This window comes from Vipera berus, assembly GCF_964194415.1.
Source record: "Vipera berus genome assembly, chromosome: 3".
Taxonomy (NCBI): domain Eukaryota; kingdom Metazoa; phylum Chordata; class Lepidosauria; order Squamata; family Viperidae; genus Vipera; species Vipera berus.
The window spans coordinates 133540930-133567017 of NC_138204.1; the positions used below are offsets into that span (position 1 = coordinate 133540930).

The 26088-nt window shown below is 38.0% G+C and overlaps 1 protein-coding gene across 2 annotated transcripts in view; it reads right to left on the bottom strand.

Moving 5' to 3' along the window:
* CDH18 (cadherin 18) overlaps positions 1-26088 on the bottom strand; it is a gene marked incomplete at its 5' end in the record, with an annotated part of 209102 nt that overhangs the window by 141079 nt on the left and 41935 nt on the right. The gene's annotated exons all lie outside the window — the stretch shown is intronic.

Sequence of the window (26088 nt, forward strand, 5' to 3'; positions counted from 1 at the left end):
CTAAACATTTTAAATACCGGTAATAATAGAATAGTAATAATATTCTAACGAAGCAGCATCCTAATTCATTGCTTTTTCAACTAAACTCAAGCAGCTTGTTTAATAGAGCATTTAAATATTCTAATATTTAAATGAATACCTTGTAAATATTTTAATATTTTAACTCTCTATTAAGCAAGCTACTTGAGTTTAGTTGAAAAAGTAATGAATTGGGACACTGATTCTTATCTTAATCGAGATATATGATTTGAAGAATCAGGAGAATGCAAATCTCTGTATCTGTTTGTGTAAACAGTTCTAATATATTGAGAAGGCTTAACAAGTGAGATATTTTATAATGTAAGGTAACAGCATGCAGCTTCAAACTCATTCTCCTAAATAAAATTGATTTTTTTCCCGTTAGATGAATTGTAACATAGCAATGCCTTACACTAATTATCTTTTAACAAGCTCCTCCTTTAATAAACTTATTACTACAATGCAGAACTTGCACTGTTTGCCTTAATGTCTGAAAAGCACTGGCCACAATTCAGTGAGCAAAGTATTAATCCATTGATATATTGTAGGGTTACAATTAAAAAAATCATTATTTGCTCTTATAAAATGAAGCTATAATAACAGAAATGGGGGCAGCTTGGGATATAAATGTGATGTAAATGGGGAAAAAAATAAGACAAATGCATTTTAAATCTGATATTTAGCCAAATGATACATTTGCTAGTGGCTGCCACAGAAATTGCCCTAATATTTTAATGCTTATTTTTCAGTCCACTTTATTTCCTCATTATGACAAATGACAATAAAACAAATAAACTATAACAGCTAAAACATGACAGTTTACATTTAGAGACGGGAGGAATATAGAAACGCTTTTAAAAATATCAAAGCAACTGCCTTTATGACTTATACTACCTGCCTTTAGATTGCTAACTAAAATAGGAAAAATTATTATCCTATTAACTGTAGGTGAATTTTCCAACAACCATTGAAAAGTAATGTGTATAATAAACCTGTCAGACAAAAAAATAACACAATATTCACCTGATTACACAGGAAATAATTAATAAATGTAGCTATCAACCTGTTATAAAAATATTTGTCAGAGTCATAGTAGAGAAGAACAGGAGCCATCAATTCAACTCTTCCACACTTCAAGGTCAGATTTTAGAACTGCCAAGGGAAAGATGTAAGATGTAAGAGCATGAGGATGATTAGGCACTCAGGTTGACCAAGATACTTATCAGCTGGTTCCCTAGTTAATTTCAGAGTGGATTCAATTAAATTCAATTTGATTTTCTATATCCAGAATTTGAGTTCTATCCTGGTGTGGTTTTAGTCCCAAGATCCACAATGACTTGGAACAATACCCACACTGCAGCAATTCATCCAGTATCCCACACATATTGATCAACTAATAACTGACCATATGCTGAAAGAGTGTCATCCTGTGGCAAGTTATTAGTTATGTCAACCAATAATTGAAATCCATTTTTAGTTATTAATTCCATTCTGCAGGTAGACCTATAAAGCTGGAATTATGGGAAGGCTAGGAAAGTTCACGTCAAGGGTGAAGGCATTATTCGTTTGGTCCTGTAGGTGCTCTTTATACAGCTTATGTGAGAAGGAGGGAGGCTAAATTGAAGCCAAATTGTCATAAGGAAAGGATTCTATTTTATAAGTACAGATAAGTCAGGTGAGATACATTTTATAATGCATAATAAAGTGTGCATTCCAAAGGTAAACTACAACAGAAGTGAAAAATAAAAATGTCATGAAAGATGTGGGTCATACCATAGCTTGCATATATTCAGATTTATTTTCAGTATAATCTTATATATGTCTCTTCTCATTTAGTTCAGGTGGAATTACTCCTAGATAAATGGGCACATGACTGCATCTTTAATTGACTGAGTTATATGGTGAATTTTTCCAAGGAGCTGTTACAGAAATCCTATATAGTTTTATTTAAAGGTCAGCTGAAAATAATGGTATAAGTAACATGAGAATTCAGATGCATTTTTTTTATAGTTTATCTGAAATAAAGTGCCTCAGGCACCTCTGTTCTTTTCTTTGATAAATTGTTGCTATAGCAAATTATAATTTTTGTGTTTGAATTTGTAAACACAAAAAATTAACTCAGAAAAGCAACTGATTTTATTTTATTATTGGTGGTTACATAGTCAGGCAGATTTGGCATTTTTGTCCACCTATTGAATCCTTCTCAAGAACCTGTTATAGGCAGAAATTGTTGGGGAATGCAAAGCTGAAATTTTTCAGCAGGCATTTTTTTCACTTTGCTTAATCTGGAACCAAGAGTGCCAGGATTGCAGTCATTGAGTGAAACAGTCATATTGCATTTCGCTTAATGAACATTTTGCTAAACAATTGAGATTCTAATCCCAATTATCATTGTAAGTCAAAGACTATCTGTATATCAAAAATAACAACATAAATATTACCAATTAATCCATAACAACTGTCAACATCAATTACCAGATGTTGTTGTTGTTTTTAAAAACAAACAAACATCAGGCTAGGTTCATTAATGGCTAAAATGTAAAATAAAATCATAATTATTTTCATTACAATGATTGTAAGTTGATTGTAATTATTTCTACATATATACATATTTGTCTTTTTAAAATTCCAATTGTGATCAGATTTGGAGGCAATCAGATTTGAGAATATGTAGTATACCCTGAGCATAAAATAATATTGATAGTTATTAGTTACAGATCCTCTTTTACATTTGACCAGTGCTTTTTTTCTAAAAAAAAAGGTGCTGGAACTCTCATCTTGTTAATGTTTTATTTATATAATTTTATTTATATATTTATTTATATAATTAAAAATTATATATTTAATTCTTAACATAAATTTAATTTATTGTATTTAAGGCAAATGTTCATAGTAAATTCCAAAGTTTTGTCCAATTCTCATCCGGCAAATCTTTGAGATTTGAGCCAAGTTTAATTCATAATTGCCTTTAGTTTTTATTTCTGTTTTTAGCTTAGATGAAGTAATGCATCTTTCAGGCATTCACCAAATAAACTTGAATTTCTTGTGAGCATGTCCTTAAATAAAACAGCTATAAGCCGGACCTACCTACATTAGCAACCACATTACTGATGGCTTGTACATACCATTTTAAAGATACGATCACATTGGTTCAAGTGAATGAGATGCTCCTATAACCCAAAATGCATCCTATTAATTCATCCCTGCCAAAATAGTTATTTTCATCAGAGTTAGTTCATGATGAACTTAGAACACTAAGTTCTGTTTTATCAAATTTATCATGAAGACAGCATAGTAGGCTGCCATAGGGGTGAAAAATTGTGGGATAGCTCCCCCATGTTTATATACTGCAGGTGGGTATAGTAAAGATGGAATATTATTATTTTTTGTCTACTTGGAAAATGATGTGTTGCACTTTAATAGAGGAGACAACTTTTGCATATATAGTATGACATATATTGAGTTCCTTTTGGAAGGACTAGCAGTGGGAGATAATAGATGTCTAATACAAGTGCATATGCTACCTTCAACGTATATGTGTTTAATTGATGGAGTCATGTTACTGACAAGATAATGAATTGCAAAGGAATTGTTATTAATACATAAGTTGAACATTTTGTTTCTATTTCTTTACAACTGCTGATAAAAAATGCCTGGCTACGTTCAAATTATACACACAAGAGAACAGGCTTAGGAGAGGGGGAAAGTGTTACAATTCAATCTATTTATGAATATGAATGAACATGTCCATAATTACCCCATGTATTTTAACAATGATATAGAACTGTGCTATGAGGAGCTTACAATTTACATTTCTTATTCTTGGGGAATTAATGACAGAAAGAAAATGGATTCAAAAAAGTAGATGCAAAAGTAATATTAGATAAATATGAGAAAATATAGTTGCATGTCCTTAAGTAATTTATGAAAAAAATGCTTAAGATTATCACTTCAGATAGATGTACAAAGAATCCAGATAACCACTAAAATAGTAGCCATGAGACACAGTTCCTGGCTGAGGGAGGTGACCCCAGCCCCTCCAGGCTACACGGAATGATGTGGTCAAACCAGGTTAAATCAGTGCAGGAGTTCAGGGCCAATCTGTGCGAGGTGGTGTATCTCCCACAATGCACACTGATGGTGCAAAGCTTGCATCACTGAACCAGATGCCGGTGCGGGGCAGCGGAAGGGTGGGCTGAGGCAGCAGCAGGCGCTGCAGGCCAGGAGCTCCAGGGTGGCCACGTAGGTACACAGGGCAAGGCGGTGGTGGTGCAGGTCCAGCACCGGGTAGGCCACCAGCTGGCCTGGCCCATGGAAGGTCAGCTGCCTGCTGTGCCCCATCTGTGCCACCTCAGCACCCAGCACCCACAGCTGTCCCACAGCACCGCCTCTGCCCTGCCGCCCACCCCGCACAGCCTTGCCATATACATTGGGCCCTGTGGCTCCCACAGCACCGTGATGTTGCTGCTCCCATCTCCTCTAGGTATCTTCAGGACTACTGTTAAAAAGAGGTGGAGAGGGAAATTGTGTCCACCAGACCTAGCCTCTCCATTGAGCTAAGGGTCTCACAGAGGGCAGGGTGGACTTAACAATTGCGAGTTATTTGAGCAGGGGCTTTCTTTGCCACTTCATTTTCTCCTTCTGACTTGTGGTCAGCTTGACTGACATGAGGTGAGCACGAGGCAGGCGTGCACATGTTTTCCGTGCTTCAGTGCCAGTGGCTGACACAAGTGAACACGAGGCAGGAGTGCACATGGACTCCACTTTTTTGGCAGGGCAGAATTAAGTGCTGCTCCCCACCTCCCACTCCTGGTCCTCTCTTTCTTACAACTAGGAGATGGTGTAGTTGAGCAGCAGGGAGTGGTCCAAAGTTCCTGCCAACTCGCCTGTGTTGCAGACAACTTGCATGTGCAACGTTTGCTGGCTAAGTCTTTTGGTGCGCTCAGCAGCAATTCCTATTGGCTTTTGAAAGCCAATAGAGGGAGTAGCACAGCTTGTACAAAAGTTGAAAAAATCCATCAAAAAAAGGTTCCAGAACTCCGTTCTGAGTGTTCTATGAGAAAAAAAGCCCTACATTTGACTATGACTAATCAGCACAAACCTGTTCTAATGTATCAGAAATGGGGTACCTAAATTTCTGCTGTTATTTCATTAAAGCAGAGGAGGTAGAATGTATTACATAAAATTATATACCTAGGTCAATAGACATAGAATAACACAATCAGAGAAATCCAAGCCATAGCTATCAAATATCAAAAACATCTGCCAGGTTATCGCATGTTTTTTATGTGGATGATCTAAAACTAAATGGAAACGTATCATCTGGAATCACTATTCAACACTGTCTGTATATGAATTTGAACTGGACATTTGTGCACCCTTTACATGAACATGGGAAAAATAATGAAAACTAAAAGAATCAAAATATCTATGGAAGCAATATCAAGAGTCTGGATGAAGAAGATCACTATATATACTTCGATATCCTTCACATTGACAATATTCATTTGCTCATTCATTCCTTCAAAACAGGGGTCTCCAAGCTTGGCAACTTTAAGACATTTGGATTTCAACCCCGTAAATGGAGTGAGGAATTCTGGGGGTTGAAGTCCACAAGTCTTAAAGTTGCCAAGTTTGGAGATCCCTGATTTAAAACATTTAGATAGCTTCCCATCTTTTAACAAACTCTGGGCAACTCCTAATCAAACATCAACATCAAGCACACCAAAATCTAGAAAGTTAGTAATTAATACATAATGAAAATGAAGATCTTAAAAGTCCAAACTCATTGGAGGAAGTACCATCAAGGCAATTAATACCTGGGAAATTCCAGTCATTAGAGACACAGCTGGACTAGGGGACTGGACTCAAGCAGAACTAAAAGCTCTGGATAGGAACATGTGAAAAAGGAGTGTTGAAATAATATCTGAAGGATTGTGAAGAAGATACACTGAAGCTAGTACAGCATGGAAGTTTACTGAATACTGAAAAGTTTAAAGTGGCCTGTAAGAAAAACAAAATGAAGAATAGAAAAGAGACAAAGCAAGGCAAATTATTATGTACGCAGTGCATAAAGGAACCAGGAGGCAAAGCAACAACAAGACTTGGCAATGGCTAAGAGATGGAAAGTTGAAGAAAGAGCCAGAGGGGATAATTCTGGTTGCACAAGTCCAGACCTTAAGAACAAATGTTTATAAATCCTAAACTGAGAAGACAGCAATAGACACCATATGTCATCTCTGCAAAGAAACTGCAGAAACAGAGGATCACCAAGTTAGCTGCTGCAAGAAGATCAAACAGACTGATTACAAATAATGGCATGACAAAGTAGTAACAATGGTGCAATGGAATATCTGCAGGGAATGCCACTTGCAATCCTAAAACATCTGGAACACCAACTGAACACCATTGGCACTGACAAAATCATCAGTCAATTGCAAAAGGCAGGTTTACTTGGAACAGGTTATATTCTGTAAGTACAATTTTAATATTATGAAACAATGCTGTCTGCCTATCCTACTGAACAACATAAATAAACAAGCAAAATACAGTCTAAAGATGTAGCTTAGTGTGCAACAAAAAGGGACGCGGTGGCTCAGTGTGTTAGGATGCTGAGCTTGTCGATCAGATGGTCGGCAGTTTGGCGGGTCAAATCCTGAGTGCCGCGTAACAGAGTGAGCGCCTGTTACTCGTCCCAGCTTCTACCTGTTTAGCTGTTGTTCAAAGTTATGATGGTGGTGGGGGAAAAAATTATGACCTTTATGATTCTTGTACTCACAATTGTTGCAGAGTTCCTGCAATCATGTGATCAAGATTCAGACACTTCACAACTACTGAGTGTTTAAAACCATTGCAGTGTCCTGCGGTCACCATCACATTTGTGTGCTCCATAGCAGGGTCAATAGAGAAGTAAAATCCATTGTAAAATCGCAAGTTGCAGTCATGCAATGTCTCACTTAATGGACACTTTATGCCTGTGGCAGAAATGAGATCATGAGCCCTTGTGGTCATATGGTGACTCACTCTATTATCACTTCACTTAGTGATGAAGTTGTCAATTCCAAATTGTGTTCATTAAGCAAGGATTGCCTGTATGTAGTTCAAGAAACCAAACTGTGAAGTCCTACATACATATACTGGGCATAAATTGCATTTAACTAGATGAAATTCTTCTTCATCTTCACAAAATCATAGAAGCACACAGTAGGAAAGGGATTGAGGCAACCGAGATTCATCTCTGTATTAATCTAGGAATCCAAATGAAAAGATCCCAAATGTCTAGCATGGATACATGCAATGAAAGGGGAGAATGACCACAATCTGGGTATTTGGTTCCATTTCCTAACTTCCTGTACTCTTAGAATTTTTTTTACCAGTTGGAATCTGTCTTTCTGTAATTCATAGCCATGTACTCAGTAACAAAAGGAAATAGGCCTTCTCTCTATGCACTTTATTTTGCATCTTCTTAAGTTCCATATTTGCTTCCTGTGTTGTAGTATAACTAAACCACAATATGTATTTACTAAAATAAACAGATACATTTGTTGAAACCTCAGACAAATACACTTGATATCTGATGTTATTCTTAGTGATCAAAAAGAAATAAAAATACTGCTTTCAAAATTTAAACAAACCAGAAAGAAAACAGCTGAGATATTTTTTTTTATCAGTTACAGGTACTTCCATTTCTGACATATCAAATAATTGTTTTGCTTCATAATGATTTATGATGGTCCTTCATTCGTTAGCTATTCCTCTATTACCTGACTTTTCTACAAAAGGGAATGAAACATAAAAGGGATTTTGTTTTTATTTTGGAGAATGCTTGAGGTCTCACCCTCTTGGATCCAGTTAGTTGTCTTCTCCTCCATTATCAGGGGGTTCTAAAATAGCAATAGCACTTAGACTTATATACCACTTCATAGTGCTTTACAGCTCTCTCTTAGCAGTTTACAGAGTCAGCATATTGCCCCCAACAATCTGGGTCCTCATTTTACCAACCTCGGAAGGTTGAAAGGCTGAGTCACTCTTGAGCCAGTCAGGATTGAACTGTTGGCAGTTGGCAGAATTAGCCTGCGATACTGCATTCTAACCATTGCACCACCATGGCTCCATGTAATAAAACATGGTAAATCTTTTATAACCCTAGACTACTATGTGTTTGTATCCCACAACAATTATGAAGCTTATGAAGCTTACAAAACATGTCTCCAAATCCACTACAGTAGACAACCAATGTTTTAAAGGTTCAGTGAACAGGTGAACAGACAGAACAAGTGTTGGCTCTGAAAAACAAAATTAGATTAGATTCTAAACATCTGGAACACCAACTGAACACCATTGGCACTGACAAAATCATCAGTCAATTGCAAAAGGCAGGTTTACTTGGAACAGGTTATATTCTGTAATTACAATTTTAATATTATGAAACAATGCTGTCTGCCTATCCTACTGAACAACATAAATAAACAACATAAATAAATGAACAACATAAACAAGCAAAATACAGTCTAAAGATGTGGCTTAGTGTGCAACAAAAAGGGACATGGTGGCTCAGTGTGTTAGGATGCTGAGCTTGTCGATCAGATGGTCGGCAGTTTGGCGGGTCAAATCCTGAGTGCCGCGTAACAGAGTGAGCGCCTGTTACTCGTCCCAGCTTCTACCTGTTTAGCTGTTGTTCAAAGTTATGATGGTGGTGGGGGAAAAAATTATGACCTTTATGATTCTTGTACTCACAATTGTTGCAGAGTTCCTGCAATCATGTGATCAAGATTCAGACACTTGACAACTACTGAGTGTTTAAAACCATTGCTGTGTCCTGCGGTCACCATCACATTTGTGTGCTCCATAGCAGGGTCAATAGAGAAGTAAAATCCATTGTAAAATCGCAAGTTGCAGTCATGCAATGTCTCACTTAATGGACACTTTATGCCTGTGGCAGAAATGAGGTCATGAGCCCTTGTGGTCATATGGTGACTCACTTAATTATCACTTCACTTAGTGATGAAGTTGTCAATTCCAAATTGTGTTCATTAAGCAAGGATTGCCTGTATGTAGTTCAAGAAACCAAACTGTAAAGTCCTACATACATATACTGGGCGTAAATTGCATTTAACTAGATGAAATTCTTCTTCATCTTCACAAAATCATAGAAGCACACAGTAGGAAAGGGATTGAGGCAACTGAGATTCATCTCTGTATTAATCTAGGAATCCAAATGAAAAGATCCCAAATGTCTAGCATGGATACATGCAATGAAAGGGGAGAATGACCACAATCTGGGTATTTGGTTCCATTTCCTAACTTCCTGTACTCTTAGAATTTTTTTTACCAGTTGGAATCTGTCTTTCTGTAATTCATAGCCATGTACTCAGTAACAAAAGGAAATAGGCCTTCTCTCTATGCACTTTATTTTGCATCTTCTTAAGTTCCATATTTGCTTCCTGTGTTGTAGTATAACTAAACCACAATATGTATTTACTAAAATAAACAGATACATTTGTTGAAACCTCAGACAAATACACTTGATATCTGATGTTATTCTTAGTGATCAAAAAGAAATAAAAATACTGCTTTCAAAATTTAAACAAACCAGAAAGAAAACAGCTGAGATATTTTTTTTATCAGTTACAGGTACTTCCATTTCTGACATATCAAATAATTGTTTTGCTTCATAATGATTTATGATGGCCCTTCATTTGTTAGCTATTCCTCTATTACCTGACTTTTCTAGAAAAGGGAATGAAACATAAAAGGGATTTTGTTTTTATTTTGGAGAATGCTTGAGGTCTCACCCTCTTGGATCCAGTTAGTTGTCTTCTCCTCCATTATCAGGGGGTTCTAAAATAGCAATAGCACTTAGACTTATATACCACTTCATAGTGCTTTACAGCTCTCTCTTAGCAGTTTACAGAGTCAGCATATTGCCCCCAACAATCTGGGTCCTCATTTTACCAACCTCGGAAGGTTGAAAGGCTGAGTCACTCTTGAGCCAGTCAGGATTGAACTGTTGGCAGTTGGCAGAATTAGCCTGCGATACTGCATTCTAACCATTGCACCACCATGGCTCCATGTAATAAAACATGGTAAATCTTTTATAACCCTAGACTACTATGTGTTTGTATCCCACAACAATTATGAAGCTTATGAAGCTTACAAAACATGTCTCCAAATCCACTACAGTAGACAACCAATGTTTTAAAGGTTCAGTGAACAGGTGAACAGACAGAACAAGTGTTGGCTCTGAAAAACAAAATTAGATTAGATTCTAAACATCTGGAACACCAACTGAACACCATTGGCACTGACAAAATCATCAGTCAATTGCAAAAGGGAGGTTTACTTGGAACAGGTTATATTCTGTAATTACAATTTTAATATTATGAAACAATGCTGTCTGCCTATCCTACTGAACAACATAAATAAACAACATAAATAAATGAACAACATAAATAAACAAGCAAAATACAGTCTAAAGATGTGGCTTAGTGTGCAACAAAAAGGGACATGGTGGCTCAGTGTGTTAGGATGCTGAGCTTGTCGATCAGATGGTCGGCAGTTTGGCGGGTCAAATCCTGAGTGCCGCGTAACAGAGTGAGCGCCTGTTACTCGTCCCAGCTTCTACCTGTTTAGCTGTTGTTCAAAGTTATGATGGTGGTGGGGGAAAAAATTATGACCTTTATGATTCTTGTACTCACAATTGTTGCAGAGTTCCTGCAATCATGTGATCAAGATTCAGACACTTCACAACTACTGAGTGTTTAAAACCATTGCAGTGTCCTGCGGTCACCATCACATTTGTGTGCTCCATAGCAGGGTCAATAGAGAAGTAAAATCCATTGTAAAATCGCAAGTTGCAGTCATGCAATGTCTCACTTAATGGACACTTTATGCCTGTGGCAGAAATGAGGTCATGAGCCCTTGTGGTCATATGGTGACTCACTCTATTATCACTTCACTTAGTGATGAAGTTGTCAATTCCAAATTGTGTTCATTAAGCAAGGATTGCCTGTATGTAGTTCAAGAAACCAAACTGTGAAGTCCTACATACATATACTGGGCGTAAATTGCATTTAACTAGATGAAATTCTTCTTCATCTTCACAAAATCATAGAAGCACACAGTAGGAAAGGGATTGAGGCAACTGAGATTCATCTCTGTATTAATCTAGGAATCCAAATGAAAAGATCCCAAATGTCTAGCATGGATACATGCAATGAAAGGGGAGAATGACCACAATCTGGGTATTTGGTTCCATTTCCTAACTTCCTGTACTCTTAGAATTTTTTTTTACCAGTTGGAATCTGTCTTTCTGTAATTCATAGCCATGTACTCAGTAACAAAAGGAAATAGGCCTTCTCTCTATGCACTTTATTTTGCATCTTCTTAAGTTCCATATTTGCTTCCTGTGTTGTAGTATAACTAAACCACAATATGTATTTACTAAAATAAACAGATACATTTGTTGAAACCTCAGACAAATACACTTGATATCTGATGTTATTCTTAGTGATCAAAAAGAAATAAAAATACTGCTTTCAAAATTTAAACAAACCAGAAAGAAAACAGCTGAGATATTTTTTTTATCAGTTACAGGTACTTCCATTTCTGACATATCAAATAATTGTTTTGCTTCATAATGATTTATGATGGTCCTTCATTCGTTAGCTATTCCTCTATTACCTGACTTTTCTAGAAAAGGGAATGAAACATAAAAGGGATTTTGTTTTTATTTTGGAGAATGCTTGAGGTCTCACCCTCTTGGATCCAGTTAGTTGTCTTCTCCTCCATTATCAGGGGGTTCTAAAATAGCAATAGCACTTAGACTTATATACCACTTCCTAGTGCTTTACAGCTCTCTCTTAGCAGTTTACAGAGTCAGCATATTGCCCCCAACAATCTGGGTCCTCATTTTACCAACCTCGGAAGGTTGAAAGGCTGAGTCACTCTTGAGCCAGTCAGGATTGAACTGTTGGCAGTTGGCAGAATTAGCCTGCGATACTGCATTCTAACCATTGCACCACCATGGCTCCATGTAATAAAACATGGTAAATCTTTTATAACCCTAGACTACTATGTGTTTGTATCCCACAACAATTATGAAGCTTATGAAGCTTACAAAACATGTCTCCAAATCCACTACAGTAGACAACCAATGTTTTAAAGGTTCAGTGAACAGGTGAACAGACAGAACAAGTGTTGGCTCTGAAAAACAAAATTAGATTAGATTCATGTCTTATTCAAAATGTATAAAGAGCAGAGATTGACTGATTATGTCCCGTCAGGTTGGTGCTGACTCTTAATGACTATATAGATTTGCTGCATTAAAATCTGTTCCTAGTCTGGTCCTTCAAGTCTTCCACTGTTGTACTGATCACCATTGCAACTAAGACCATGAGAATAGACTACAACATTAAATGTACAACAGGTGGCAAAAATCCCAATATGAACTATGCCTGTATAAGCATATTCAGCCAGTAAGCAGGTACTTATTGTGCAGTGGGGAGTTAAGTTAGAGCTAAAAAGCTTTCTCAAAGAGCAGAGTAGAAAAACTGAATATGAAAAAGATGTGGCTTGCTCCATCTCTTCTCCATCATTGCAAGCACCTTCCTTCCCCACTCACAATCTGTCTTCTGATTTCTGCCACTTCCAAGTTCTGTGTGTAGAAGTGTTCTGAGTTCCAGGAATCTTAACTGATAATATGAAGCTTTTTGTGTTATTTTTTTTTTCCAAATTCTATCTCATCTAAGCATTCTGAATAGAATCAGATCATTTTGAAATATACAGGACCAATAAAATAAAACAGATAAAAATGAATTATTCATCCTGTTAGAATTACATAACCCTACATCTATGCCTACATAATAAACTCATTGTCACTATGTATGCCCTTCCTTTCTTCTTTGAATTGTTTTTATTGTTCCATTTGTTCAAACATTAGTGTAGCCTCCTACGTACCCTTAGAATGCAAACACACAAGGAAAAAGACATTAGTCTTTTGTTTCTGACTCTTAGCAAGTCATATTCAGGAGCATATTGCCCCTGCACCTGAAGATTCCATTATATCCACAAAGCACCTAAAATAATAACAGATACATTGATTAATATGCACTCTGCTGCATCGTTTGAAAGCCCAATGTTTAAATTCGCAGATGATGAGGTTTCTTTTCATTCCTTCCTGAACTCACTTCACATGGAATATATTAATTAATAACTATCAAAAGAGAGAAAACACCACCAATTGTCATGCTTCTGTTATTGTGTACAGAAGATAATTTCTAATTTCATCAGAAGCCATCTGGAACAAAGAGACCTAGTTAAAAGTGCAAGCAGAAATGTTGCCATTCAATTCCACAGGGCTTTAGATATTAATGTAAACAGGTTAATCTGGCAAAATCCAGATTAGTTTTGCAAGACTAAGTTGCATAGAGCAATTAAATCCCACAGTCTGCATTCTGAGTAATACGTGTGTTGATGTCCCTGTGGAAAGAGCCAGCACATAATGCTAAAAGGAGGCAAGCTGAAACTGAATGGGAAATGGAGCACGTAAAAATGCAAGTAGAAAAATAGGGACCACTGCAGTGGGAAGGTAACAGCGTTCTGTGCGCCTTTGGCGTCTAGTCATGCCGGCCACATGACCACGGAGACGTCCTCGGACAAGCAATGGCTCTTCGGCTTTGAAACGGAGATGAGCACCGGCCCCTAGAGTCGGAAACGACTAGCATGCATGTGCGGGGGAACCTTTACCTTTACCTTTATATAAAATAACCAGGAAAGGGAGAAACTCTGGGGCAATTATTATGTGGCCTTGGGAAGGAAACAAAATTGCAAGCAGCTTTAATACAAGCATCCAGCTGAAAGCAGCCTACCAGGCAAATAAGATGGTGCCCAAGCAAAACATACATTTTGTGAATAAATAAACCAGGAGCATTCCCGTGGGAGGTTCAATTAATCTCACAAATGAAGGCAAATATACGTGTCCCAGGATAATGTTGCAGGTCCACTCTAGGTCGATAATAATAATAATAATAATAATAATAATAATAATAATAATAATAATAATAATAAAGTTGGAAGGGACCTTGGAGGTCATCTAGTCCAACCCCCTGCTCAGGCAGGAAACCTTATACCATTTCAGGCAAATGGCTGTCCAGTCTCTTCTTAAAAACTTCCAGTGTTGGAGCATTCACCACTTCTGGAGGCAGGTTGTTCCACTGGTTAATTGTTCTAACTGTCAGGAAGTTTCTCCTTAGTTCTAGGTTGCTTCTCTCCTTGACTAGTTTCCATCCGTTGCTTCTTGTCCTGCTTTCAGGTGCTTTGGAGAATAGCTTGACTCCCTCTTCTTTGTGGTAGCCCCCGTCACCAAGATCAGAGGTTTAATCTTCTGAGATTTCAGACTCGTGCTGGAGCCCATCCTCAGGGAACTTCTCTCTACCAGAATGCATTCTGGTAGAGAGAAGTTCCCTGAGGATGGGCTTCAGCATGAGTCCAAAAGCTGGGAAAACTAAATCTCTGGTCCCGGTGACCAACTCAGATTGGATCAGTTAATCTCCTTCTTTGTATGCCTATGCAAAATGACATAGTTTTTTCCTTTGCTGGAGTGATGTCAGCGATAGAGATGACTTGATTCAAGAAAAGGCCAGATGATCTGCCTCAAGAAAGGGATTCATGGGGCCTCAAATCACTTAGGACTAGTGTTGTAGGAGAAGTGTCAGAGCATGCCCAGTCTTATTGTGCTGAGATAACTCAGAAGTAAATACAGTAAACAGTGGCTTATATTACACTATCTACAAATATACACTAGAAACAAGATAGATACACGTGATCATTCAGCAAACTACAATTCACAGCAATTACAGCAGGAAACTGACAAGAAAGACTCCAGCAAGCCCTTCCCTTTTATACTCAAGCTCTTAAATTGATACCGACTCCTGTATTCCTAACATTGCATCATTCATCTCACATTATACAAGCTGGTTATCTTCTAAATCATTATCTTGACAAGAAGGCTCATCTCAGCCATTCACTTCAATGCTGGCTGGAATGCTTGTAGGTTGTGTGATTTCAGAAGTGACCACCTCATTCATTACAGCTGCCCTGCCTGGGATATTGGATATTTTTATCAGGCAGCTGCCAAAGCAACTCAGCCTAGAAGCATTACAACAACAACAACAACAACAACAACTTTATTGTCACTTTGAATGTACACCAATTGGTATACATCAAAATGAAATTTCATTGCATATAGCTCTCAAAGGGCCACCACCTCCAATATACACTACTTGTTCACAGCCAGCTCAAGTTTCAGAACGTCCATTATAGTCAGCAATAGGGAAGAAAATTTATCTCAATTATTTCCCATAGTGTCTCCCAAAGAAGGTAGCTTGGTCCTTATATGCTGTTTATTTTCTTCCTATGGGAGGAGGCCCGCAGAAAACAGATCCCTTCTTAACACAGGACCCTCTCTGAGTTACTCATCAGACTGAGGGTGAGGAAATAAATATCATAGCCTTTAGGGGCATCACTAATTCATCTCAACTGCTTATTGGTGGTTGAAATAAGACAAGCAATATGTGAAACTATCATAGCCTGGACAACTCCATGAAAGAGTGGGCTTTGGGCTGCCTTCTCTTGCAGTGTTGAAAGCAGACTGAGAGGGATTCTAAAGCAGTTCAAATCATAGCAAAGCATTTTTTTTTTTTTTAGAAACAAAGGGACCATGTTGGTCTGCAAATGTTTTCAAAGCAAGACACCTATTCAAAACTTTGCACAGCCCTATTATTTTACCCCCAAAGGGATAAACATATGTTGGGGTAAAGCAGTCATAGGACATAGCTTTATGACAAATGGGATCATTGGTCCATTTAATTCATTACTACCTTGCAGCAATTTTTCAGGGTTTCAGATAGGGAAATTTTCTAGTGTTCCCAGGAATAAACATGGCACCTTCTGCGTGAAAAACCCAGAAATTGTTAATCATTTATTTGGCAAACTGCTAGCTGTGTGCAGAGGATCCATTCTTGGAAGTTCACAAATTATCTGATTTAAATATAAGTTCAATCTTGTTCGCTTCCCCTTTTTTTTCCATTGTCCTATATTTTCCCTTTGGTATTCTACATGATTTTCCACATTTTTAGTAAGCATTCAAAGCAAAAACAACTAACAAACAAACCTAAAAACTTCTGCCTGAAAAAAATAATCACATCATTCCTCAAGCAGCCTGCTTTTGTTAATCTATTAATCAGACTACAGGAAAGACGTCCAATGTGTAATCTTGAAACCCACCCAGGTTTCCAAGCAGCTTCTAATCCCACTTACTTAACAAGCAGAAATCCTAAAGTTACTAACAAGACTTTGATCTCAGGCCATATGGCAGTCTAAGATGATTCATTGTGGCTTTATACTCAACAAAAGAAGGGATTAGCTTTAAACAAGGATGCAGGGAGAGAAATTCAGGCCAACTTCAGTTTCTGGCTATCTAGCATGTCTTCTGGTGAGAGACTGCATCAGCATTCCAAAATGTAGATATAAAAGAGAATTAAGACTAGATAAGCTCCTGTATGAAATTGCAAGAAGATACTTCCCTCTGGCTAAATCACTGTACAGATCAAATTGTATAGATCCCTATATAAATCAAACTAATTTCTTGCCTATGTACAGTAAAGATAGCATATAATTGTTTAAAAATACTAATGTTCTGAAACAGCACCTGAAAGTCAGGAGGCAAAAAATAAAATCAAGAATTGAAGAATCCAACCTGATACTAGTAAAATGCACAAGTTGGCAGGGCAGTAGCCCATTCTTTCAGTGGTACTCCTTAACATAGTTTGCATCAATGATAATCTACTAAGACCGTGGTGGCAAACCTATGGCACACGTGCCACAGATGGCATGCAGAGCCTTCTCTGTGGGCACGCGTGCTGTCGCCCCAGTCCTAGGCTTTCAGCTGGGTTTTATAAAACCTTTTCACTTTAGGCCTCCGCCACCATGTGCAAAAGTAAAAAGGTTCAATCAATCAATCAATGTCAACTTCTCACGAGAAAAAAAAAAGATCTCACAAAGTTGGAATTGATTGATTGAACTTTTTAGTCCCACCCAGTCTACCGTTACCACTGCAGCCATGCCCACCCAATGGGTCACACCCACCCAATTGGCCACACCCACCCAATGGGCCACACGAACCCGGCACCCGAAGATACATAAGTGGGTTTTGGGTTGCAGTTTGGGCACTCAGTCTCAAAAAAGTTCGCCATCACTGTACTAAGAGATTTGAGCTGGAACTCTGTACCTACTATCTTGCATTGGAAATTCTAATATCTTCTCTCCACAGAAGAAAGAATATCTGAAGATGCAAAATGTACGTGCTGAGTCAGTACTTTCTTACTTCCAGTAACATTTTTTTTTGCTCCTTTCACTAAATTTTCTTCTCTTTGCCAATACAATACATTTCTTTCCTCATGTCCATGCAGTTGTATGACTTGAAGGGAGACTGTAAATGGTATTGCAGGCTGTGCAACAGAATCAGATCATGAAAATTACGCTAAATTATTTTTATGAATGCCTTCTCCTTGAGGACCCATTTAGCCGGTGATTATAATAAAAATGCAAATAGCATGCTGATCAGTTGGTTAATGATCCAATCAAGGTTGATAATGTTCCTACAGTGAAAATCTGTGTCCACGCATTGCGTATTACATCAGTTCATCCAAGATATTTCCTCATATCATAATCCATGGTCAAACTTAGTAAGAATTCTGACACATGTTGGGAAGTAAATGGGAGATATCTGGCAAATCAACAGCTGTATCCAAATAATTTCCTGTGAAATAATCGTAGAACTGATCCCTCTATTTTGTGAATGGATTCACAAAAGGTCTACCACCACTATTTCAGATGTGCAGGAAAAAAAATATAGAAAAAGTCCTTTAGAAGCAAGCTAGATTCCTTTTCCATTGCAGCCTCAAGAACTTTCCCAAACCAGTTTCCAAATTCCACAGGCTATATTTATATAGTAGATACAGAAATTCAAAGGAAATGAGGGCATGAATTAAGAATGTAAGCAATACCCCTTCCTGTCCCCCCAAATACCCCACACCATGGAATTTCTGATGAATTCGATTTTCTAGGACCAAGCAATTTTTTTTTAATAAGAGAGGTCTAGAAAAACAGAAAAAAGAGCTAGTATTTGCTTTGGTATCTGATTCTGCTTCACAGCTACCGAAGTACATTGAGACAGCTTGAGAAAATAGTTGGAATATGTCTAAGTGTATGTGTAAGATATTTTGAATTGGAGCTTTAAAAGCATGAAAATGAGTGTGAGTGATCAGTTATGTTTATAAAAGACAGGCAATATCCAAGCACAAGAAACAAAGGGGCCCAAGTGCTGAGAAGCAAATTAAGTGACTTCTGGCAAAGGTTGTCAACATGATCCTCCTTCTTGTGTTTTCGCTTTTTGTTCACAGAATATTCATACTGCATTACTTATGGATTATTTTTCAACATATTTGTTTATTCTAACACTTGGAAATGATTCATGGGACTGAACAAGACATTTGATATGCAGCTATGTTTTCCCCTCCACTGTTTACTGGCCAATTTTTAGGACATCATATATTCAGGAAAGGTGGGGTAAAGATAGCTAATGTGTTGCAGCATAACACTGCACATATATTTAGATGGATGGATATAGATAGATAGATAGATAGATAGATAGATAGATAGATAGATAGATAGATAGATAGATAGATAGATGGCAGACAGGCAGACAGACAGACAAAATAAACTAAAGTATAACGTATTGTACCTCTGCAGATAGCAGAACTCATATGATCTGCCAATCTATTTTGCTTTTTATCAGTTAAGAACAGAAGAGCCAAAAACACATTCAAGAAAGAGGTGGAGATAAGAGAGGCTGCATCCCTACTTCTCTCTTCAATATGGAACACATACCAGATTCTCAGCCATCAGAGGTTTTGCAATATTTCTCTAAGTAATGAAAAATTAGTTCCATTTGCATTATCAAGACAATATAATCATTAGTTGGTTTCTAGTGTATTATTCATAAACACAAGAACATATGCAGTGCCCTGCTAGATGAGATGTTTGGCCGATCTAGTTCAGCAACTTGTTCTCACAGAGTCCATTCAACGACTCAAGGAAGCCCAGCAGTCTCCCAGCAGATGGCCTTCAGAGGCATTCACATCACCATGAATTGATCCAGCTCTTTTTTTTTTAAAGCCAGACAAACCACCTCTCAGTTTTTACAGCTGAAAATCAACATACATTCTATCATTGAAAGCTAGAAAGAGCCACAGGAATCTAACTGTCTTTCGTCCATTTAGTTGAGCAGGGTTTACTTTGACTGGTAGTTGCATTCCAGAAACTGAGCGGAGGTTCTCCATACCATCTGTGCCAGGATTCTCTATTCACTGGAGACAACAAACTGAACTTTCTGAAGACCAAGTATATGCCTAACTGCTGAACTATATTCTCACATTATATAATAATAATAATAATAATAATAATAATAATAATAATAATAATAATAATAATAATAATAATAATAATAATAATAATAATGCCACTGTTAGTGGAAATCTTCTTTTCATTCTTTAGATTCCAAGATTAGTAGAGAAGAAACTCCCTGAATTATTTTTTTATTTTTTTATTTTTTAATCCCATTTATATCCCGCCCTTCTCCGAAGACTCAGGGCGGCTTACAATTTAAGCACAAACCAATGTGCTTAGCAGTAGCCTTCATTCTATGTATATGCCTGCTTATTAGGGCTTTTGCCCCCCCCAAGCGGCATTATTACAAAGTCAGCTTAATTGCCCCCAACAATCTGGGTCCTCATTTTACCTACCTCGGAAGGATGGAAGGCTGAGTCAACCTTGAGCCTGGTGGGATGAGAACCTGCACTAATTGCAGGCAGCTGGTGTTACTTGAGGCATTACCCCACTGCTCCACCAAGGCTCAATGTCAACATGACATTTTATTGCAGATGAATTAAAATGCCAATGTATGTCATCAATATCCTAATTCTTACCATGAAATGAAACTCCTCTCATCCAGCTGAATTTTGATGGCCCTTCCAAATTTCCTGCTACTATTAATGATATTTATTTGACAATATTACTATCAGCAAGGACGGTTTTGCAAAGTATAGATGTTTATTTATTTGGGTGACATACATCCTATCTTTCTCTCTGTAGGACACACAAAAATTACTAACCTAGTAGGTCTGGTAGAAGTAAGACAGGGTGCTATTTCCTCCTCCAATATTCTATTGTGGCATTGTTTTTCCCCTCTCTACAGGAAAATATTCTTAATTCAGTGACTCGTTCTGTTTAGTTCTCCCTATGCATGAAGAAACAATACAGCTATAGGGGAAATCACTGGAAAGGGATGCTTAGATTACCTCCCCCCAAACCAAAACTAAATGACCAATCAAATTTCTCTAGTTAAATTATTTCACATTTCAAATTATCTGGAGTAAAGTAGATAAAATTATCTGGAGTAAAGTGTTTACTGACATCAATACAGACAGAAGTTATTCTTCAAATAGTCATCTGTGCATCCACATACTGTATATTGGTTTTTGGGGCCTATGTAGATCTCTTCAAAGAATTTTAAACCACAACTGCCTTTGGTATTTGGACGCCACCTTCTTATATTGTGTATTTTTAATGGAAGAATGTATTTTTCTTTTCAGTTTATAGAGACAGTGCAGGAGTAAAAGTGCAAGCAAATATGCCTATCTTTGAGCCACAGAATGAATCACAGAACACAACTTGATTAAGTTGATTTGTATGTTAGCAGTCTGTTCTTTATAATGGTCTCGGGCATTATACATGAGGGTAGGCAGTAAAGTATACTTACAGGTAGTGGGACAGCCTGTAAGCAAAGTAACATCTGATGTGGCTTTAGCCTCCACATTGCTTAACCAAGCTAGGGGAAAGCAAGTATTTAAGAGTCCTGTGCATGCAAAGCAAGGATTAATAGGTGCTTTTCTGATGGAGAAGCCAAGAGTCAATTGTTCTGAGAGCAGAGATATCACTTATGCCAGCAACCAACGATCATTTCATTAAAAGATCATGAAGGTGAGAGCAAAGTGTCCATTCAAATGTGGAAAGCAGCAGCAATGGATTCAAATTGCCACAGAGAAAGAAGGAAGTGAACCCTCATACTGATAGAGGCCATCAACTCTTTAATACAGCTTGAAACAATCTGAAAAGAGGGGGATCTCAAAACTCTGCTTTCTTATGTAATCAGGTTAATAACTGCTGTAAATGGATGGCTGCCGGTCTCCACAGAAACCATATAAATCAGTGAGCAACACCAGATTCAGCAATAAAAGAGGTCCACGCTCTATTCTTAGTAGCTGAATTGAGTTGGAGTGCAATGAATATCACTGGGAGGGGATGAAAGAACAAGCTGTACAAGTTTCTGTTTGGAGATTCATTATTCAGACCTCCCACCTGTACTCTTCTTTCCTAAAAACCTATGTTTTGCTTAGCCAATTCAACTCACTCTTAGTGGAATGGGGTGAGGATATTTCATTCAAATTGTGCAGAGGAATATGTTGCCAGAATCATGAACTATAGACAGCATAGTAATACAGTAATCCTCAACTTATGACCACAGCTGGGACTTCCAGCACTAAGCAAGGCAGTCATTAAGTGAATCACACCCAATTTTATCACCTTTTTTGCCACAGTGGTTAAGTGAGTCACCATGATTATTAAGTGAATCATTTATTCGTTAAATGAATCTGGCTTGTTCTATTCTTCCATCTTCTTTCACTTATTTCAGCACAGTTGAGTATTTTTTCTTGGGATGGGAATTTTTATAAAGGAAACAAAAAGTGTTCAGGAAGGAAACATGCTCCCCTTACTTACGTCCATCACATTCAACTTAGGCTGTATACTGATCTTTTAACAAATCTGTTATTTGCTTATTATGTGTCAATTGCTCCTATATTGAATTCTCACTGTATCTTCATTTGGCAAGCAGAAGTTTTAGAATGAACAATATTTAAAAACCCAATTCTGGTTCTCTTCTCTCCAATAATTTTTCTCAGATCAGAAAACTCAACTGTGTTTCTTTCCCAAGTGATACAGCTGGAAGGCTCCATGAAATCTCTGAAGAGATGCTATGCTCAGTTCAATACACTGTTGTTTGACCCTTCTCTTAGGGCAGAGTTTTTGAGTTTATGAAACACTAGAAATTTATTACAGGCAGACATTTCCACTCCTTTATGTGAATTTCTTAGACACTGGCAGGGATGTCATTTATCATTTCTGTCTCAGTGATTTTTACCGCCCAAAGAACCTGTTAATGAATGTTCAACAGCAAAGGATTATGTCACCTCACACCATAAATTTGCAGAGGTGTATTATAAAATTAAGCATATTAAATGTTATTAGGCAATTTATAGTATAAGTTGGACAGCTTACATTGTTAACTACTGTATCCCCAATTGTAAAGGATTTTGAGTATCATATACAGTAGAGAGAATGCTAAATGTGTTCATTTCAGAAAAAAAGCCGTCAATTAGGCAAAACACATGTAAACAAATTTCAAATGTGCCCAAGAGTTGCTACTATAAATCCTTCTAGTTGCCCAAGTATAAAGAATACCAAGGAAAAACTTCAATCCATTTCCCTGTCACAAACCTGAAGAGGTGGGTAACTATTACCATCATTTATATTTATCCCCCTCAAGACACACAAAAAGTTATTATTGCTTTAAAACTTTCTTCTAGGTAACTCCCCTGTCAGCCTATTTATAGCTACCAGAGGCCCTCACACTTGAATCAGAATGGACAGGGCATCTTTTATTTTCATTGGGGGACTAAATAGGGAATAAAATGGGTGTTTTATTATTTTGGAGGACACAAGGGAAAAATCAAGGTTTATTGCTCAAACCCCTAATGCTTCCAAAGTGGGGGAAAAAAGCAAGTCCCAACTTACTTCATCTGCCCTCCAGGATCACAATATTCACTTCCTGTCAATGGAACAGAAAAAGGATATGAAGTATCCAGACCAAAAATGTTGTCCATGCTTGCTAGGGTTTATCTTGTCTTAATAATTCTGAGTTTGCAAAGGCTTGCCTCTTGGTTCTTTATTTCTACCAATATAATTTCTTAGTTTATGAGTTTTGACTGCAATTCCTTCCATTAATGAAGGAAACCCAATAGACAAATTAAACTCATATGATGTGTCAACTATAAGCAAAAGTAGCGCTAAATATCAAACATCAAAAGCCCATTGGAAAACAGTATTTTCAGATCTGTGTAAAATTATGTAGCTTTGAAATTATGGTCAGACTGGGACCAGGGATGACCAAGTTTACGTTTAGTGCATAACAGTTAACTATTGCTTTCCCTTATGTACTTCATGAGATTATGGTCAGGGTAAAACAAGTATTGATTCTTGAGATTCTTAGATGAAAGATGCAATTTACATAAATATAGCTAGATAGGTATCTTGAACAGCTGTTTTGAAAACATGTTGTTGTTAGTTGCGAAGTCGTGTCCGACCCATCGCGACCCTATGGACAATGTTCCTCCAGGCTTTCCTGTCCTCTACCATCTTCTGGAGTCCATTTAAGCTCACGCCTACTGCTTCAGTGACTCCATCCAGCCACCTCATTCTCTGTCGTCCCCTTCTTCTATTGCCCTCAATCTTTCCCAGCATTAGGCTCTTCTCCAGTGAGTCCTTCCTCCTCATTAGGTGGCCAAAGTATTTGAGTTTTAGCTTCAGGATCTGGACTTCTAAAGAGCAGTCAGGGTTGATCTCCTCTAGGACTGACCGGTTTGATCGCCTTGCAGTCCAAGGGACTCGCAGGAGTCTTCTCCAGCACCAGAGTTCAAAGGCCTCAATTCTTTTGCGCTCAGCCTTTCTTATGGTCCAACTTTCACTGCCATACATTGCAACTGGGAAGACCATAGCCTTGACTATACGCACTTTTGTTGACAGGGTGATGTCTCTGCTTTTTACTATGCTGTCTAGATTTGCCATGGCTTTCCTCCCGAGGAGCAAGCGTCTTTTAATTTCTTGACTACAGTCCCCATCTGCAGTGATCTTGGAGCCCAGGAAAATAAAATCTGTCACTACCTCCATTTCTTCCCCATCTATTTGCCAGGAATTGAGAGGGCCGGATGCCATGATCTTGGTTTTCTTAATGTTTAGTTTCAACCCAACTTTTGCACTCTCCTTCTTCACTCGCAACAAGAGACTCTTCAGTTCCTCTTCACTTTCTGCCATTAGAGTGGTATCATCTGCATATCTTAGGTTGTTGATATTTCTTCCAGCAATCTTAATTCCAACTTTTGATTCATCTAGCCCTGCCTTTCTCATGATGTGCTCTGCATATAAGTTAAATAGGCAAGGCGACAGTATACAGCCTTGCCGGACTCCTTTCCCAATTTGGAACCAATCAGTGGTTCCGTGTCCAGTTCTCACTGTTGCTTCTTGGCCCGCATATAGGTTTCTCAAGAGACAAATAAGATGTTCTGGTACTCCCATCTCTTTAAGAACTTGCCACAGTTTGTTATGATCCACACAATCAAAGGCTTTAGCATAGTCAATGAAGCAGAAGTAGATGTTTTTCTGGAACTCTCTAGCTTTCTCCATGATCCAGCGTATGTTGGCTATTTGATCTCTAGTTCCTCTGCCTCTTCGAAATCCTGCCTGTACTTCTGGTAGTTCTCGATCCACATACTGCTGGAGTCTAGCTTGTAGGATTTTAAGCATAACTTTACTAGCATGAGAAATGAGTGCAATGGTGCACAATACTATTTTGTGGTAGGTTTGAATATCACAGTTAGCTGAATATGTTCAACAACTGCAGGGTTCACTGATTCTTGTAATATTTTATCTTTTATTTGGATTTTATTTCTGATGAATTTTATTGAGCCTCACTATCACTTCCAAATAAATACCATGAGATATCAAGGCTCTTATATTTATTTAATGAAGGTTCCTTCTCCAAGCTTGTGGATTGGTTTCAAAATCTTTCGTTACCAGGCTAGGTATGTGTGTGTGTGTATGAGTGTGTGTGTATGTATATGTGTATACACAAACACACTCACACACACAAACACATAATAGAGAGCAAGAGAGAGCTATAGAGATATACATAGATACAGATATATATCTCAAATTGTTACATTTTTATTATTGTCATATACCAGCATAAAGAGAATGGGTTATAGCCAATTAAAAAGTAGAAATGGAGTCTAAAATTAAAAGCTACAATATATTAAAAAACAAGGTATATGCAAAAAAACACCCCAAGAATATAAAAGAATCTAAAAGAAGGGGTAGGAACATTAATTTATTTATTTATTATCAAAATTTACAAACTACCTCACAGAGGAGCTACAGAGTTCATCAACCTCACAGAGGGGCCCTAATGTAGGAGCATAAAGGTTAGTATATAGAACAGGGGTAGGCAACCTCATCTCTTTTATGACTTGTGGACTTCAACTCCCAGAATTCCTGAGCCAGTCAAGCTGGCTCAGGAATTCTGGGAGTTGAAGTCCATGAGTCATAAAAGAGCCGAGATTGCCTTCCCCTGATATAGAAGATTAAAGCAATATTCTGTTTTCTCTTCAGATCTTATAAATCAGGGGTCCCCAACCCCTGGGTCGTGGCCCACTACTGGGCTGCGGCCTATTTGGAACCAGGTCCCGCAAGCAGCAGGCCAGCATGCACATGTGCACAGTTCAACTTGCGCATCGAGCTGTGTGCATGCGGATGTGCCAATCTGCCACTCACGCAAGTTGAGCTGAGGGCATGTGTGCATGCCAGCCCATTGCTCACGTGGCCCGGTTGCCTCCTGGGCTGCCAAGCCATAAATATTGGGGACCGCTGATATAAATCTTCTGCCTTTTAAAGGGTAAAGGTTCCCCCGCACATGCGTGCTAGTCGTTTCCAACTCTAGGGGCCGGTGCTCATCTCTGTTTCAAAGCCGAAGAGCCAGCACTTGTCCGAGGACGTCTCCATGGTCATGTGGCCGGCATGACTAGACACCAAAGGCACACGGAACGCTGTTACCTTCCCACT